The following is a 16,584-nucleotide window of genomic DNA, read 5'->3' on the forward strand; positions in this document are numbered from 1 at the left end:
ATATTCTGGAATAAAAAGGTACTTTACTCTTTAAAGAACTTCATATTTTTGACATAACTCGTATAAAATTGATAAAATTTTATATCTGGTGGTTGAGTTTTAGATTTTTGACTATCCAGAGTATTTTATTAAGAATAACTTTTTTTCGTAAAATTGATAATATAAAGTTTTCCATGTGGTTCTTAGCTACGCAAACATACTGTATAAGAGCTTGTGTATAAGAATTTTCAAATTGTAATGCCATATTCGGATTCAGCATAACCAAAAACAAAATAGAAAAATATTTGATCAATGTAAAATGATAAATTCAACGATATTTTTAAAATTATTTATACAAAATAATTGTTATTGTTTAAACAATTAATAAACAATTAGCGGTCAAATCTATGAGTAGAACGTTTTACTTTAACATGTATATAAACTAATAAAAAAAGTTTTAGAAAAATATAAGCTTGTTTGAATTATTCCGACACAATGCCTGTTTTCGTTCTAATTGCACTACCCTATAAGTACTTACATGATGCAATGATAATTTTTTTTACTTACAATTTAAATCCCTGGAGTCGGCAGAGAATAACAGGTAGCGGGTATCAGAAACTACACTTTAGATTCACATGAAATATTTATCTGTAAAGAAAATAAACAAATTAAAAACTTACTTAATAACATATGGTTTTCGAAAAATAAAAATCATTGTTTCTCGATCTTTATGGTAAAAACAATACACAGTGAATTGTAATGAGAATTACATTTTATATTTGCTTTGACCATTCTATTTCCGAGTCGGAAAAGGAGATACATATAATTATTTAAAAAATCAATGGGAAAATCCCAATAGTTGGCTGTATACCATAGTTTAAAAAACCAATACAGAAGTAAAAACTTCGAGATGTATTCTGGTATAAAATCGTTTATTTAAAACTATAAAATGTCATGGATTGCAGAACGTTTTCGTTCTAAACAGAACATGTTCAGTGCCTAGAATGAAGTATTTCCACGTTAGTTTAAAGCAAAAGGTTAAAACTGTGACTGTTAAAATGAAAAATGTGGGAATACTTACATCCTACCGAGTATTTTGAAACTAGCACACTGTAAATAGTGTTAACATCATCGTATATGGTTTACATAATGTAATATATTAAAATGTTATGACTACAAGTCGATGTTGATAGATAAAGTGGAACACATGCTAAAAGGGTGCCATGGTTCCCTGCTCGAAGATGCTAGGTACTTGCCAATTCAATGGGCACAGACCAACTGAGAAATTAGGAAGTGGATATACATTATATGGATATAATTATTTAAAAATAGAAAAATATACGGTTTCGTTTTGATTTAAATCTGTCTCCTACCATCCCCCGATAGCGCCATTTCTAGGTCTACCTGTTGTCAAGGAGGCTATGCAAGAAGACAAATTTACATCAAAACTTCCGTAGTTCTCGTTATACAATAAAACTATTTATACCGGAGTAAGGTTAGAACGCCCTCTAACGGGGAATAAGAGAAATGAATGTCGACTCGATTCAAGTTTTCTGTTAACCCAGATATGAAAATATCAAAAGGCACCGCTAGGAAAATGTTCCAAAAATGCGATTCAGAGAACCTATATGAAACGAGTCTTTGTACTCTCATACAGAGTATGGCATTAGTGAAAATAGAAAAATAGACGGTTTCGTTTTGATTTAAATCTGTCCCCTGCCATCCCCAGATAGCGCTAGTTCTAGTTTTGCTATAGTAGGAAGTTTTGATGTAAAATTGTCTTCTTGCATAGCCTCCTTTACAACAGGTAGACCTAGAAATAGCGCTATCGGGAGATGACAGGAGACAGATTTAAATCAAAACGAAACCGTCTATTTTTCTATTTTTACTAATGCCATACTCTGTATGAGAGTACAAAGACTCGTTTCATATAGGTTCTCTGAATCTCATTTTTGGAATATTTTCCTAGCGGTGCCTTTTGATATTTTCATATTTGGGTTAACAGAAAACTTGAATCGAGTCGACATTCATTTCATATAATTATTTGCTTCTAAAATATATACTACTCCCAGTACGCTTGCTTATATACAATATCTTTCTTATAAATAGACCCTATATCCAACCTGAAAACTGACAAATCTACAATAACCACAATACATAAAAAAGCAGCTTCCATAATTGCGAAAATTTAAGAACCATCCCACTCATCCCACATGCCAGTAAAATATTGCTACACATTATCAATGACAGACTAAAAACATTCCTACAAAGAGAAGTACTCCAAGAGCAAACTGGATTTAAATACTCGAGAACAGCTACTGAACATAAAAGATACTTGCAAAGCGTTCGGCAGGGTCAAATTGTAATATTGGTGGCAGATACTGAAAGAAGTAGACGTAGCACAATACTAATTTTGCTTATAAGTATAACTGAACTTTACGAACACACTACTGGAACAATTAAAGTGCTTGCTTGATACACCCTCAAATGAATTCCATCCAGAGGAAGGTGTCAGACAAGGATGGATACCATCTCCCCAATTATTTAATGTATATGGGGAGCATATTATCAGAAGAGCGCTTGAAGGGTGGGAAAAGGGCATCTCAATAAATGGTCGAAAAATAAACAGCCTACGTTTTGTAGATAACACAGCCCTTCTTGCAATTAGTCAAGAAGAGTTAATTGATCTCATAAGACTGGTTGAAAATGAAAGTCAAATATTTTTTCTACAGTTAAACATATCAAAAACAGAGATCATCATAGTGGATATACTACATAACAATCATCCACACATATTTATATCTCGGCTCATTGATCATGAACACAGGGCCACTACAGGAAGAAATAAAACGTAGATAGCAAAAGTTGCGTAGGAAAGATAGCCAAAATATAGAAAGAATATAAAGGAAGGATTTACACGAACTCTAAAAATGATGTTGATCAACTGCTTAATAGTTCCAATACTGACATAAGGAAGTGAACCGTGCACCCTAAGAGAAGTGGAAAGATAGATGCCACTGAAATGTTCTACTGGAGAAGGATAAATACAGGAAAATAATTAAATTTTAAATGAGCTGAAGGTCAACAAACGGCTCTTCAGCAAAGTTCATCTCCAATAATTAAAATACTTTGGACATGTTATGAGAATGCAGAAAACGCGGAAAGAGCTCTTATCTAAGGAAAGGTAAAAGGCGGAATATCACGAATATTCCTAACAAGATGGATCGATCAAATTACAGGAATATAAAAAAAACCTAGACCGGTAATAACATATATTATGGTTCCGACACCATAACTTTGACTAAACATTCTGCAAATCAATTGAGATTAATAGTCTGGGCTGATTATCGGAGATTAGGCCATTTTTGGGAAAAGTTATTTACCAGCAATTTTATTGCTGAAATCGAATCTTATGATTGTATATATTAATAATATAGGTATGCAAAGTCCGCAGATAGTGTGCTACTTTTTTTATAAACAAAATGGCGCCCAAAAATCGTGTTTTTTTCAATTTTTGCTCTATAACTCCAAATATTTTAACTTTACACCAAAAACACCCAAATAAAAATTAACCACAATTAAATTCTGCATAGAGACGTGTTTTTTCCGATTCACTTCGACAAAAACTTTCCCCGGAAAAAGCGGGTTTTTCCAACAAAATCTTTAATTTTCAACTAAACTTTTAGATAAGTAATTGTTAATAAATAATTAAATAACTTGGTAATGTAAAAGCCCTTTTTGCATAGATTATAATTCCAGAAGCCGATGGAAATTGAATGAACAGTTTAGCAACAATTGAATTGTTAATTAAAAATTTACGGTCACTATAATAACGACAATAATTATGATGCATAAGAATAATTATAATTTTTTGATGAAAAGACACTATACCTATCTAATGTACTTTACAGAATTGAAATTGGACTATTTAAGCGGCCCCAGGAATATTTTCAAATTACAAAGAATTTTTTGGCTTATAAACAAATAGAATATCTCAGGAAATATTAAACTAAATTAAATTATAAAAACGGTACTCGAAAAAAAGTGGCAGGACGCTTCTTTTAAAAGAAAAAACGTTTAATTATGATAAGTAGTTCATGAGATACAATCGGTCAAAATTGACCTGAATTTACGGCAAAGATATAAACAATAGGATCATAATTTTTAAACCATCACCTTTTTATTTTTGTCCTCATTCTTCACACCAATTTTCATATCCTTAAAATACTCATACCATATATTATTATAATAAAAACTATCGATAATACGTGTGAAAATTACCAAAAATAGCAAAATTCCAATCAAAAATTAGGTTGGAGAAAATATAACCCTCAAAGTTCAAAATCGGTATACGTTAAAAAATGCATTTTCTCGGCTTCCCATGGAGCAATTTCCTTCATTCTTTTTTTGTTCCCAAGTAACTCAAGAAGCGCCATCGAACTAACGCATTATTAAATGTCAAACTTGCTTTTGTTATGTTATAATAAATTAATTTGTTTATTATAACACAAAATTTTAATTTCTTTAAATAAAAATTATTTAAATAATTATACAGCTTTCAAATGAGAATATTTATGTTTTTAACTTTAAAAGGTACACTTCTAGTAAGTTTATCTAAAAAAAGCCTACAACTAGAAAAAATATGTAGTTTTTCTGTTCTTATAAATAAATTAATCTATTAATATATAATAATATATAGTAATTAATAATAATATATAATAATATATATATATATACAGGGTGGTGAATCGGAAAACGGGCCATAGGAAACTCAATGTAAAATTTTAAACTGTTGAATTCCTGCTTCCCTAATTATGTTACATCAAAAGTCATGAGAAGTTATTTGTAGAGGATTGAAATCTGTATTAAAAACAGAACTTACAATTGTTCTACGATTCAAACACATTCCAAAATTTTAAAAAATATAATGTATTTACCGCAGTAGATATGCGTGAGCATGTTAGGCCACACGTTACTATTTAACTGACAGTGAGCACACTATTGACTGAAGAAAATATCTTTATTATTAATACTTTCTCCTTAACTGAGGGTATCTGATCAACTTTATTGTGTTTTAAACAATAAATGATAAAATAAATAAAGAAATTGACAGTTCAAATTGTTAATATAATAAATTCATTGTCACCGAATGCAATCTTATACACATTATTGCACTGTGTGTGGCGTAACTTTGGCGTATTTCTCTGAAAATTGTATTATATTTTTACAAAATTTTAAATAATTATTGTTCGTAGAACAATATTAACAGTTGTTTTCAATACAGATTTCAATTCTCTACAAATAGTTTCTTATGACTTTTGATGTAAAATAATTACGGAAGCAGGAATTCAACAGTTTAGAATTTTACATTGATTTCCTATGGCCCGTGTTCCAATTCACCACCCGGTATATATATATATATATATAATATTTCCCGAGATATTTTATTTGTTTATAAGCCAAAAAATTGTTTATAATTTTAAAATATTCCTGAGGCCGCTTAAATTGTCCAATTTCAATTCTGTAAAGTACATTAGATAGGTATAGTGTCTTTTTATGAAAAAATCATAGTTATTATTATGCATCATAATTATTGTCGTTATTATAGTGACCGTAAATTTTTAATTAACAATGCAATTGTTGCTAAACTGTTCATTCAATTTCCATCGGCTTCTCTAATTATAATCTTTACGGGCTTTTATATTACCAAGTTATTTAATTATTGATTAACAATTACTTATCTAAAATTTTAGTTGAAATTTAAAGATTTTGTTGGAAAAACCCGCTTTTTCCGGGGAAAGTTTTTGTCGAAGTGAATCGGGAAAAACACGTCTCTATGCAGAATTTAATTGCGGTGATTTTTTATTTGGGTGTTTTTGTTGTAAAGTTAAAATCTTTGGAGTTATAGAGCAAAAATTGAAAAAAACACGACTTTTGGGCGCCATTTTGTTTATAAAAAAAGTAGCACACTATTTGCGGACTTTGCATACCTATATTATTAATACATACAATAATAACATTCAATTCCAGCAATAAAATTGCTGGTAAATAACTTTTCCTTGTATTTTGCTAATTAGCCCAGAGTATAACCCAAAGGAAAATGAAAAGAGCAATGTTGGAAATTACAAAAAAAGATATGGTAGCAAATAAGACAGTGAGAGAGAGGACTAAAGTGACAGATGTCACAGAAAAAACTGCAAAAGCCAAATTGATTGGCAGGACATGTAGTATGTTTAAATGATAATGGGTAGACCAAAAGACTTCTAGAATTTAGACCTAGAGAAGATAATAGACACCGAGATAGATCACCAAAAAGATGGATGGATGACTTGAGAAAATCAGTGGGAAATTGGATACAGAAGACACAAGATAGAGAACAAAGGAATAATATGGAGGAGACCTATATCTAGCAGTGGATGCAAGAGGTTGAGGAATGATGATGATGATGAAAATGATGACAAAAGACCTATGCATGAATTAACAGAAATGACCACAGACAGATATATTTGGAGACGAAAAATACACATCACGATGAATACTACATTTCCTCCAAGTGCTAAAGACTAAAGAGAGATATATCCTGAAATTGTGTTTGTAATACTGTTATGTATGGTATGTGTGGTCTATCTTATTGTATGGTTGTGAGACATGGACGTTAAAAACCACAATGCTAAACAAAATAGAAGCATTCGAATTGTGGTGCTATCGACGAATCCTAAAGATATCGTGGGTTTCGCACATTTCCAATGAAGATGTTCTTCAAATGATGAATTTAGAACGCCTGCTCATAAGCATCATAAAGAAGAGAAAAACAGAATACTTCGGCCATATAGTTCGAGGACCTAAATACCATCTGCTTCGCCTTATAATACAAGGAAAAGTGGAGGGAAGGAGATGGATTGGTCGAAAGAAATTTTCATGGCTGCGTAAAATTAGACAATGGTGTGGCTGCACAGTAGAAGAATTATTTCGCGCAGCAGCCGATAGAGAGAGGTTTCAGGAAATTGTAAACATGATGACGGCCAACGTCTGAATACAGACACGGCACCTAAAGAAGAAGAAGCATACTGTTACGAAATTACCTGTCTAGCCAAACCCCTGGTAAAGAAACACAAATCCCACTACCAGGCGGTACAATGTTCCGCTTCAAGTCGATTCGAGGGAAAACCTGCTAATTCAATTTACTCTCGCTAGATTACAACGGAACTTTCTAGAACAGAACCAAAATGAATATAAATAGAGGATATAGTCTTGTCGCCAGTGGGGGTACAACGGCCTCCTTAATTCAGATGGACTTACCCAGGTTTTTTATGTATTTTGACCCGTAGAATACGAATTTTTTTGGGTAACAGTCGATCCGGATGTCGATAACATTGTTATAAACAAAGAACTTGAGGAATCACATAACAGCGATTTTTCGCAAAACAAAACATTTTTTTGTATTTTTTGGGTCATTCTAAGAAAAAATGTTTTTACAAGTTTTTTCGTAGGATGCATACCTAGTTTTCGACATAAACGCGGTTGAACTTTCAAAAAATCGAAAAATTGCAATTTTTGAACCCAAATAACTTTTGATTAAAAAATAAAAAAGCAATTCTGCTTGCCGCATTTGAAAGTTCAAGTCAAATTCTATCGGTTTCGTTGCTTTCATTGCTAAAAAATAAATTTTTTATTATTAAACATAGATATAAACACATAGTGATTGAATGATGTTTTCAATGCATTTCTCATTTGAAATCCAAGGGGTAGGAGCGCATACAAACAATTTCTACGTAGATTACGTACATTAAAACGCATGCATTGGGCACGGGAAACACTATAATGTTTATGGCCTTGTTTAACAAATAAAAACTTAATTTTTAGCAATGCAAATAATCAAAACCGATAGAACTTGACTTGATCTTTCAAATGCAGTAAGCAGAATTGTTGTTTTATTTTTTAATCAAAAGTTATTCGGGTTCAAAAATTGCACTTTTTCGATTTTTTGAAAGTTCAACCGCGTTTATCTCAAAAACTATGGATCCTACGAAAAAACTTGTAAGACCAGTTTTTGCTGAGAATCACCCAAAAGATACAAAAAAATGTTTTGTTTTGCGAAAAATCGCTGTTATGTAATTCCTCAAGTTCTTTGTTTATAACAATCTTATCGACATCCGGATCAACTGTTACCCAAAAAATTCGTGTTCTACGGGTCAAAATACATAAAAAAAACTTGGGTAAGTCCATCTGAATTAAGGAGGCCGTTGTACTCCCCCTGGCGACTGGACTAATATTGAAAAATGAATTACCAATTATATTTTAGTGCGAATGCAAATTAAAGTAAATATAAATAAATTAAAAATAAAAACTAAATAAATAGGCTATTGATTAGGTTTAAAATAAGAGAGCTAAAAGGAACTACAACGTTAATGGGATTTTATTATCTCATATGGTCAATGGACCTCTAAATTTGAAAATCCCGTGGAGTGCTACCATTTAAATGGGTGAGTTTTTGAGAAAGGGGTGAATTAGTCCCTAGGCACAGGGTGAATTAGGTTGAGTTCTATGCACTTTTAGTACAAACACGTCTACAGGAAAATTGTTCCAGCTTAAATTTACTATCAAAATATCACATTTTAAAGTCAAAAATATTTTTTATACAAAAATATACTCAAAAGAATAACAAGAAAAAAACACAAAAGAAAGCAATTTTGTTTTTTGCCCCATAACTTTTTTCCACATTGATATAGGTATAGCCAGTGCTTCAGCGAAAAATAACTACCATCCTTCCTTGTTAAAATGGCGTTTGGAAGAGATCTCTAGGATTTATAGTTTCCGAAATAGGATTTTTCAAAGTTCGCCGCTTACAGCATTTTTGGCCATTTTCCCCATAATTTCGCAAACATTGTTCTGTAACTTATTTCTAAGCGTTTCTAGGTGTATGCAATGGTACACTTAGTAGAAAGAAAAGTCAATTACCTTTAAAATGGTCTATTGTATAAGGTTGTACGACTATTTTTAAGCAAGTTATGCTTTTTCAAGATTTTATACTTTTATGATTTTTGATATTTTTTATTATTTTAGAATTTTTCATTATGACTTTTTTCTTGTACATTCAGGTATATACATTGTGAAATAAAAAAAAACATATTTTCTCTACTTTAAAATAGTATATTGAAAAAAATTCTAGGACTATTTTTAAACAAGATATCCGTAGGATATCCAAGGGTATTTCTAATTTAAGAAAAATTTCAAAATTTTTCATTTTTTTTTCAATTAGAAGAATATAATGGTATAATATAACATAATTTTTAAATTCCAAATAACTTATCTTAATAACACTTTTCGATATTTTGAAATATAAAGCTACTTTACTCTTGAGCGAAATTCATATTTTTTAACATAGCTCGTACACTATTGATAAAAATTTATATCTGATGATTGCATCTTAGGTTTTAGACTATGCAGATCATTTTATAAAGAATGGCTTTTTTTCATAAAGTTAATAATAAAAAAGTTTTCCATATGGTCCCAGCTTAGTGGCACCTATTGCATGTGTATGTGACATTTTGAAAAAGCATATCTTGTTTAAAAATGGTCCTAAAGTTCTACCAATACACAGTTTTAACGTAAATAAAACAAGTTTTCTTTTTTATTGCACAATGTAGATACCTAAATATACAACAAAAAAGTTATATTGAGAAATTTAAAAATAAACGTAAAATATATCAAAAATCATTAAAAGTATACACTTTGAAAAACTTTTTTACGTGTTTTACGATAGACCATTTTAAAGATAATTGAATTTTCTTCCTATTAACATTGCATATACCTAAAGCAGCGTAGAAAAAAATTACAGAACAATGTTTGCGAAGTAACAAGGAAAATGTCCCAAAATCGCTGTGAGTGGCGAAGTTTGAAAAATCATAATTTGGAAACTGTAAATCATAAGGACTTATACCAAACGTCACTTTAAAGAAAAAGGATGGAAGTTTTTTTTGCTGTGAAGCAATGCCTATACCTATATCCCCATTAAAAAAAGTTTTGGGATGAAAAACAAAATTGTTATCTTTCGTGTTTTTTTCTTGCTTTTCTTTTGAATATATTTTTGTAAAAAAAAATATTTTTGACTTTAAAATATGATATTTCTATAGTAAATTTAACCTGAAACAATTTTCCTGTAGACATGTTTGCACCAAATGTGCATAAAACTCACCCTAATTCGCCCTGTGCCTAGGGACTAATTCACCCTTTCCTCAAAAACGCACCCCTTTAAATGGTAGCACTTCGCGGTTTTTTCATACTGAGAGGTCCATTGACTATATGAAACAATAAAACCCCGTTAACGTTGTAGTTCCTTTCTAAAATACATAATCAATAGCCTAAAATTAAGAAGTGTTAAAACTCAATATTAATAAATTAAAACAAACCGTTAAAAGTATTACAATACTATGAAAGGTTTTTCAAAACTGAAATATTTTTTATTTGACCCGACTTTATTACCCGAATTATAAGGAAGTAACTTGAGTAAAGATGTAAAGATTTATGTATTTTTTACATAGTTTATGAAACTTTTTGTGCATAATAGCACATTAATGGTGACATATTCCTGATACGTTAATGCAGGTTCGTGCTTGAGGCGTATTAGCGAATTAGCCTTCAAAGACAGCGTCTTAGAAGACATGCGAAAGTTCGGTTTTTGTAATCAATGAAAATGTCAGCGGTAGCGCAAATTAATATCCGCTTTACCTCTCACATAACCTGTGTTCATGTTTAATCTCGTGATGATTACATGTAATATATACTGTTATGATCTGCTTTTTATTAATTTTATATTAATTATTATTTATCTGATTAATTATTTAATTGTCGCAAATCATACATAAAAAATGAATAAAAAATCTCAGGGTGCCTTTTTATACTATTAAAAAAAATCTAAATTATCTCACGTTATACTTATCTTCTCTCGTGGGTTCAGTATCTCTTAGTAGATCCTAATCGGGATAAAATAGGGAAACGAAATAAAGCCAAATATAAAATAAACATACAGAATTGTCTTTTATTTATCAAAATCGATACTCTAAAATCTATCAAATCTAAAACCTGTGGACACAGATGTCCGAATGAAATATCTACCATTTAAATTTATTCTAGTTAAAAAAATAGTTATCGGTTTGTTCCCGATGACTTTGGTACAACAAAATAAACAAAACCAAATTATGTATTCGCAAGATTAGCTATACTCCCTATTTACTTTCTGAAATATTGGAATTTTAATTCCTACGCTTTTTACTCAAAATTTTAGTTCCCGAACATAAAAATATCTTTCACATAAGTTGACTGACCTTTTGCTTCAAACACTCTGATGTCTTCTTGTGACCCAAAAACAGCTCTCCCTCGTTGACTATGTTAAAGGCTACTCATCAAAGCCCTCTCCGTTCTCCAGCTTCAAAACTATCAGCATACCAGCACCAATTTTCCAACAAGCCGAGCCTCTTTTGACACGTACTCGATTCAAACAAAACTCCAAAAATTCTCTGCTCTCCTTCTCACAATAATACAGAATCAAAGAGGTATTTCGTCTCAATTTGATCTGTCTCTCGTTCCACTTTTCAACACTATTCTCCACTATCAAACAGCCACTGGTACTTCTATCCACGAAAACGTCGAACTGCTCCTCAGCGATGCCAAAAACATAATGACTTCTTTTTCAAACTCTCTCAATCATTCAAACCACTTTTCCCCTTCCAAGTTGCCAAGAATCATAAACAATCTTTTCCATTCGACAAACAAACAGTCTTTTTCAAAATTATTCCGACCATCCTAATTACTTTCGGGGAACTATACAACATTTACTCGTGTTGAAACAAAGATATTAAAATTCCAAACTTTCTTTTAAAACCACTTTTCTCGAAAATTATAATTACATCCAGCTGTGGATTTTATAGTTTCCGTAGTAAACAAACTTTCTCCATTTTAAACCTAAATACATCGTCCTTTTCACTTTAATTATTCACAAAAGTCTTTAATGGTTCATCGGAAAGCTCATTAAAAGAGAAATCCACTTACATCCAAACTAAATTCTAATAAATATTTACAGCTCAATATACAGGGTGTATCAAATTTATGTGCCGGCGTTATAAAATAAAAAAAATTAATTTAATTTTCATTTTGCCTTTGATTGATAAATTGAAAACATAATAATACATACATTATTATTTACATCTACATATCGCACACCTAGTTCAATTGTGCCACAACTGCAAAAAATTCGAATTTTGGGTTAAGGCTGTAAAATATTGCCTATATAATGGCCCATCTAATGCAATACAGCCTGAACTAAAATATTGTTTTGGATAAGTATAAAGTAAGTTACTTCGGTATTTCACTGTAGGGTTTTTGGAGGTTTTGAAAATGCAATACGGCCATAACTGGGAGATGTGGCGATAATATACACTGCCACAATACAACCGATGTAATTCAAAACGTTCAATACGGCCACAACTGCAAAAAACAAGAGAGATGTGGCGATAATGTACACTGCCACAATACAACCGGTGTAATTCAATACGGCCACAACTGCAAAAATCAATTGATTTTTTCATTATATTGCCGCCGTATCTCCTAAGTATTGTTTTATAAATGACTTTCTTCAGAATGCAATATCGCCATAACTATCAAAACACTAATAACGTTTTATTTTTAATAAATTGTAATAAGATCCAGCCAATAAGTGTATAATTTACTACCTAAATTGTAATTTTGAAACCAGTCACTCTCAAAATAAATTATTTACAGGGCATAACGCATTTACTACAGAACGTTTTGCTCATTTCTCGAGAATATTGTGTTTTGCACTTGTGGCACTATTGAACTAGGTGTGCGATATATAGGGTGAGGCAGATAACTGGCCTATTAGAAATAACTCGAGAACTAAAGGCAACAGAATCATGAAAATTGGAATGAAGGGGTTTTGAAGGATGATCTATTAAATGAAAATATTTTCATCTCTTTGCAACTTCCGGTTATACCGGAAGTTGCTTATAACTTCGTTTTTTTTTAATGGGACACCCTGTATATTTTTACATTTTTGGATTCTCTTCGATGTCTTCTTTCTTAAAATATGAGGTTTACTCAGGGTATTTTAAAAGATAAATACGTTTTTTTATTAATTTCGTAGCAATATTCACACCCTGTAGAATTGTAGTAGTTTGACATCTAAAACTCTACTTACGTTCAAATGATTTTTAATATACTCTACTATTGTTAAGAATGATTAGTATAGCTAAATTTTTAATTTTAGTATACAGGGTTGGTCGAAACTCCGAATGAGTATTTTCTGAGTTTTCTTAAATGGAACACCCTGTATTTTTGTATTGTCATGAATTGATATTTTATGGTACTTTTTTATTTCTTAAGCATTCCCTATACCTAACTGCTTTAATTTGTGAGTTATTGGTGATTCAAGCTAAACATTAATTGCAACAGAAAATACGTAAAATTTTATTAGGTTGGCCGTGAAAATACTCAATGCCAAATAATTTTTCAGAAATAAATACATATTAATCCAGACTGGTCCTTAAAATTACCAATAATGGTTTAGCTATCAAAATACCTACGTAGTTAAAATTGTTGGTGCGATTAACAATTAAGCACAAATTAAAGCAGTTAGGTATAGGGAAAGCTTAAGAAATAAAAAAGTACCATAAAATATCAATTCATGACAATACAAAAATACAGGGTGTTCCATTTAAGAAAACTCAGAAAATACTCATTCGGAGTTTCGACCAACCCTGTATACTAAAATTAAAAATTTAGCTATACTAATGATTCTTAACAATAGTAGAGTATATTAAGAATCATTTGAACGTAAGTAGAGTTTTAGATGTCAAACTACTACAATTCTACAGGGTGTGAATATTTCTACGAAATTAATAAATAAACGTATTTATCTTTTAAAATACCCTGTATAATATTACAAAACCTCATATTTTAAGAAAGAAGACATCGAAGAGAATCCAAAAATGTAAAAATATACAGGGTGTCACATTTAAAAAAACGAAGTTATAAGCAACTTCTGGTATAACCGGAAGTTGCAAAGAGATGAAAATATTTTCATTTAATAGATCATCCTTCAAAACCCCTTTATTCAAATTTTCATGATTCTGTTGCCTTTAGTTCTCGAGATATTTCTAATAGGCCCTTTATTTGCCTCACCCTGTATATTAGGCCGGGCCAAAAAAGGGCAAAAAAAATTTTTTTGGGAAATTTTAAACGGGCTAGTAAAAAAAAGTTGTGTATGGTAGTCCTAATACTGTGTACCAAACATAGGCCGAATTAAAATATTTTTGACCGGGCCCCCGGGGGCCTAAAAATAAATAATTTTTTTTGCTTTATTTTTGGGGCGGGCTAGTGTCCAAAATATTAATATCGATGCCACTATCTCATTATAAAATTTTCATCATGATTTAAAAAATTTAACCAGCCCCCAGGACTAAAAATATAAAAGAGGGGTAAACAACTCATATTTATTTACTATTTTTGCGCTGTGAACGGTTCAGCTCTTTGCTTGAATCAATATTCGGCACGAAAGGTTGTTACATTGAACTATTATGGACATATTTAACATTATTTTGTATATTATTATTTATTTAACCCAGAACTCATCATGATGAGGTAGCTGCATGGCGAGTTCCACCCGCCCACTATGAGATGTATGTAATCTTCTGCATCGAAATTGATTTAGGGATTTGGGATACTATGAAAACGCAATTATTATACCAGCCTTCCTATATTTTAAAATTTTTCTGACAGCAACCTCTCTAATACGTTAACCTGAATCTGTTAACATAAAAATTTGAATGACTTCCGGGTGTGCAAATTAAGCATTGTCTTGAATAACTTTATTGATAATTGATGAGACATTACTCGGAAAATCTCTCGAGGCCTGTATTAATTTCCATAGATGCCTGGCACCATATTTTAATCTTGGCTGAGTTTTTATCTCAAACCTCATACGAGAATATACTTGTCTTGTAATACAAACTCAGCTAAAATCTTTTAGCTTTCACAAGGATCAGTTGTAGCTACATAAACTCTAAGAATGCGGTTCGCTGTCGTCAACCAACGTGTTTGTGCCATCTTCTCTGGACTTCTCTCTGCCAAACTTTGAGAACATATTCCATCTCAAATTATTATTATTATAATAATTGGAGAATACTATATAATTATATAGTTTGAATAAATACTGTTGATCTGGACTTAGATCATTTTCGTTTACAAGAGGCAGGATAGCTTCTATGGGGTTAAATTTAATAACAGGCATTTTTTCGCAATTGGGAAGAGGGGATCCAATCAGCTCAGAATATGAATAGGGACCTTTTGTGCGGGCATCTAGTTTTTGCAGCAAATATCGCAAGGCAAGTTCAGTAGCGTGCAACGGGCATACATTCCACTGTAATGGTTTATGCACTCGCCTTTCTATAATTCCAATGATCCCACCTTCCAGCCGTATTGACATTTGTACCATCACATCCCATAACACTTAAACTGCTTAGATCTATATTATGCCTTTGTAAATAATAATAGATATTCCTTCGACAATATCTATGACACGAGACTGGCTAAGAGCTAAGTACCCAAAATATAAATTACCGGGTCCTTCGATTAAAGCTATTATGGTCTTCGGTTTTCATAATTCGTCTCGCTTTTCCGAAGACCATGGTTTGATATTTTCTTTCATCACAGTATAGCCCTTCAATTGACTTGTTTAAATTTTTATTCTCGCGCTGGAGTTGCCGTCTGTTTTCCTTAACTCCTCTCCGAATTTTATTTTTGTCGATGACCAGCGTTGTATTATTTTTGAAAATTTAGTTTAGATCTTCTAAAACGGCATTTAAAAGCTTAAGTATTTTTTCCTGTCGACTGTATTATCTTTCTTTCGCTTAACAATAGAATATGACAACACAAGCTTTTTTAATAGCCCCTAGCATTTTTTTAACAAAATAAAAATTCTTTAAGGGCTGGGGGGCCCGGTTAATTATTTTTTAAACCGGCCCAAATTTGGTATAGCATTATATAAATACTAGTCACAACTTTTGGCAACTAGCCGTATAGAAAAAGTACAAAAAAATTTTTTCGGCCCGGCCTACTGTATATACACCTACCAGTGGTAGGGGAGCCCAAGCGGGGATTTTTTTTGCAGTAACTCGAGCTCGTCAGATTATCATATGGGGAGAAACCTGGTACCTGTAGATGTACCTCGACCATATTATATTGGATCTAAACACAGGGGAGTTCGTTAAGGGGGGGGGGCGAAAAAAAATCTATCCTTAGAAAAACTCAAAATCGTCAGATTAAGATAAGGTAAGTTAAGTACAACAGTGTATACTTCAAATATCTGACGATTTGGGCGAGGCGTAACGAAATGGCTGAGTCACAAAGTTTCACAAGAAAAAAGCGAATATTTCGCGAAATGAACGATAGCTGTAAAAACTAAAAAATTCATGCTCAATATTTGTCAAAAATCTATCGATTGATACCAAACACGACCTCCACGGAGAGGGGTGGGGGGTAAATTTAAAATTTTAAATACGAGTCCCGCGATATTTCGCGAAATGAACATCA

At 31.7% G+C, this 16,584-nt stretch overlaps 1 protein-coding gene across 5 annotated transcripts in view; it reads right to left on the minus strand.

Moving 5' to 3' along the window:
* The window catches only part of LOC126883325 (fatty acid 2-hydroxylase), a 369,757-nt gene that overhangs the window by 148,308 nt on the left and 204,865 nt on the right, over positions 1-16,584 (minus strand). For 4 of the 5 annotated variants that reach the window (XM_050648712.1, XM_050648708.1, XM_050648711.1 and 1 more), the window contains exon 2: positions 547-627. The gene's annotated coding sequence lies outside the window, so the exon portion shown is untranslated. Of the gene's footprint in view, positions 1-546; positions 628-7,061; positions 7,190-16,584 lie in introns of all 5 variants that reach the window. The other variant, XM_050648709.1, reaches the window with a different exon arrangement.

This window comes from Diabrotica virgifera, chromosome 4, assembly GCF_917563875.1.
Source record: "Diabrotica virgifera virgifera chromosome 4, PGI_DIABVI_V3a".
Classification (NCBI taxonomy): Eukaryota; Metazoa; Arthropoda; class Insecta; order Coleoptera; family Chrysomelidae; genus Diabrotica; species Diabrotica virgifera.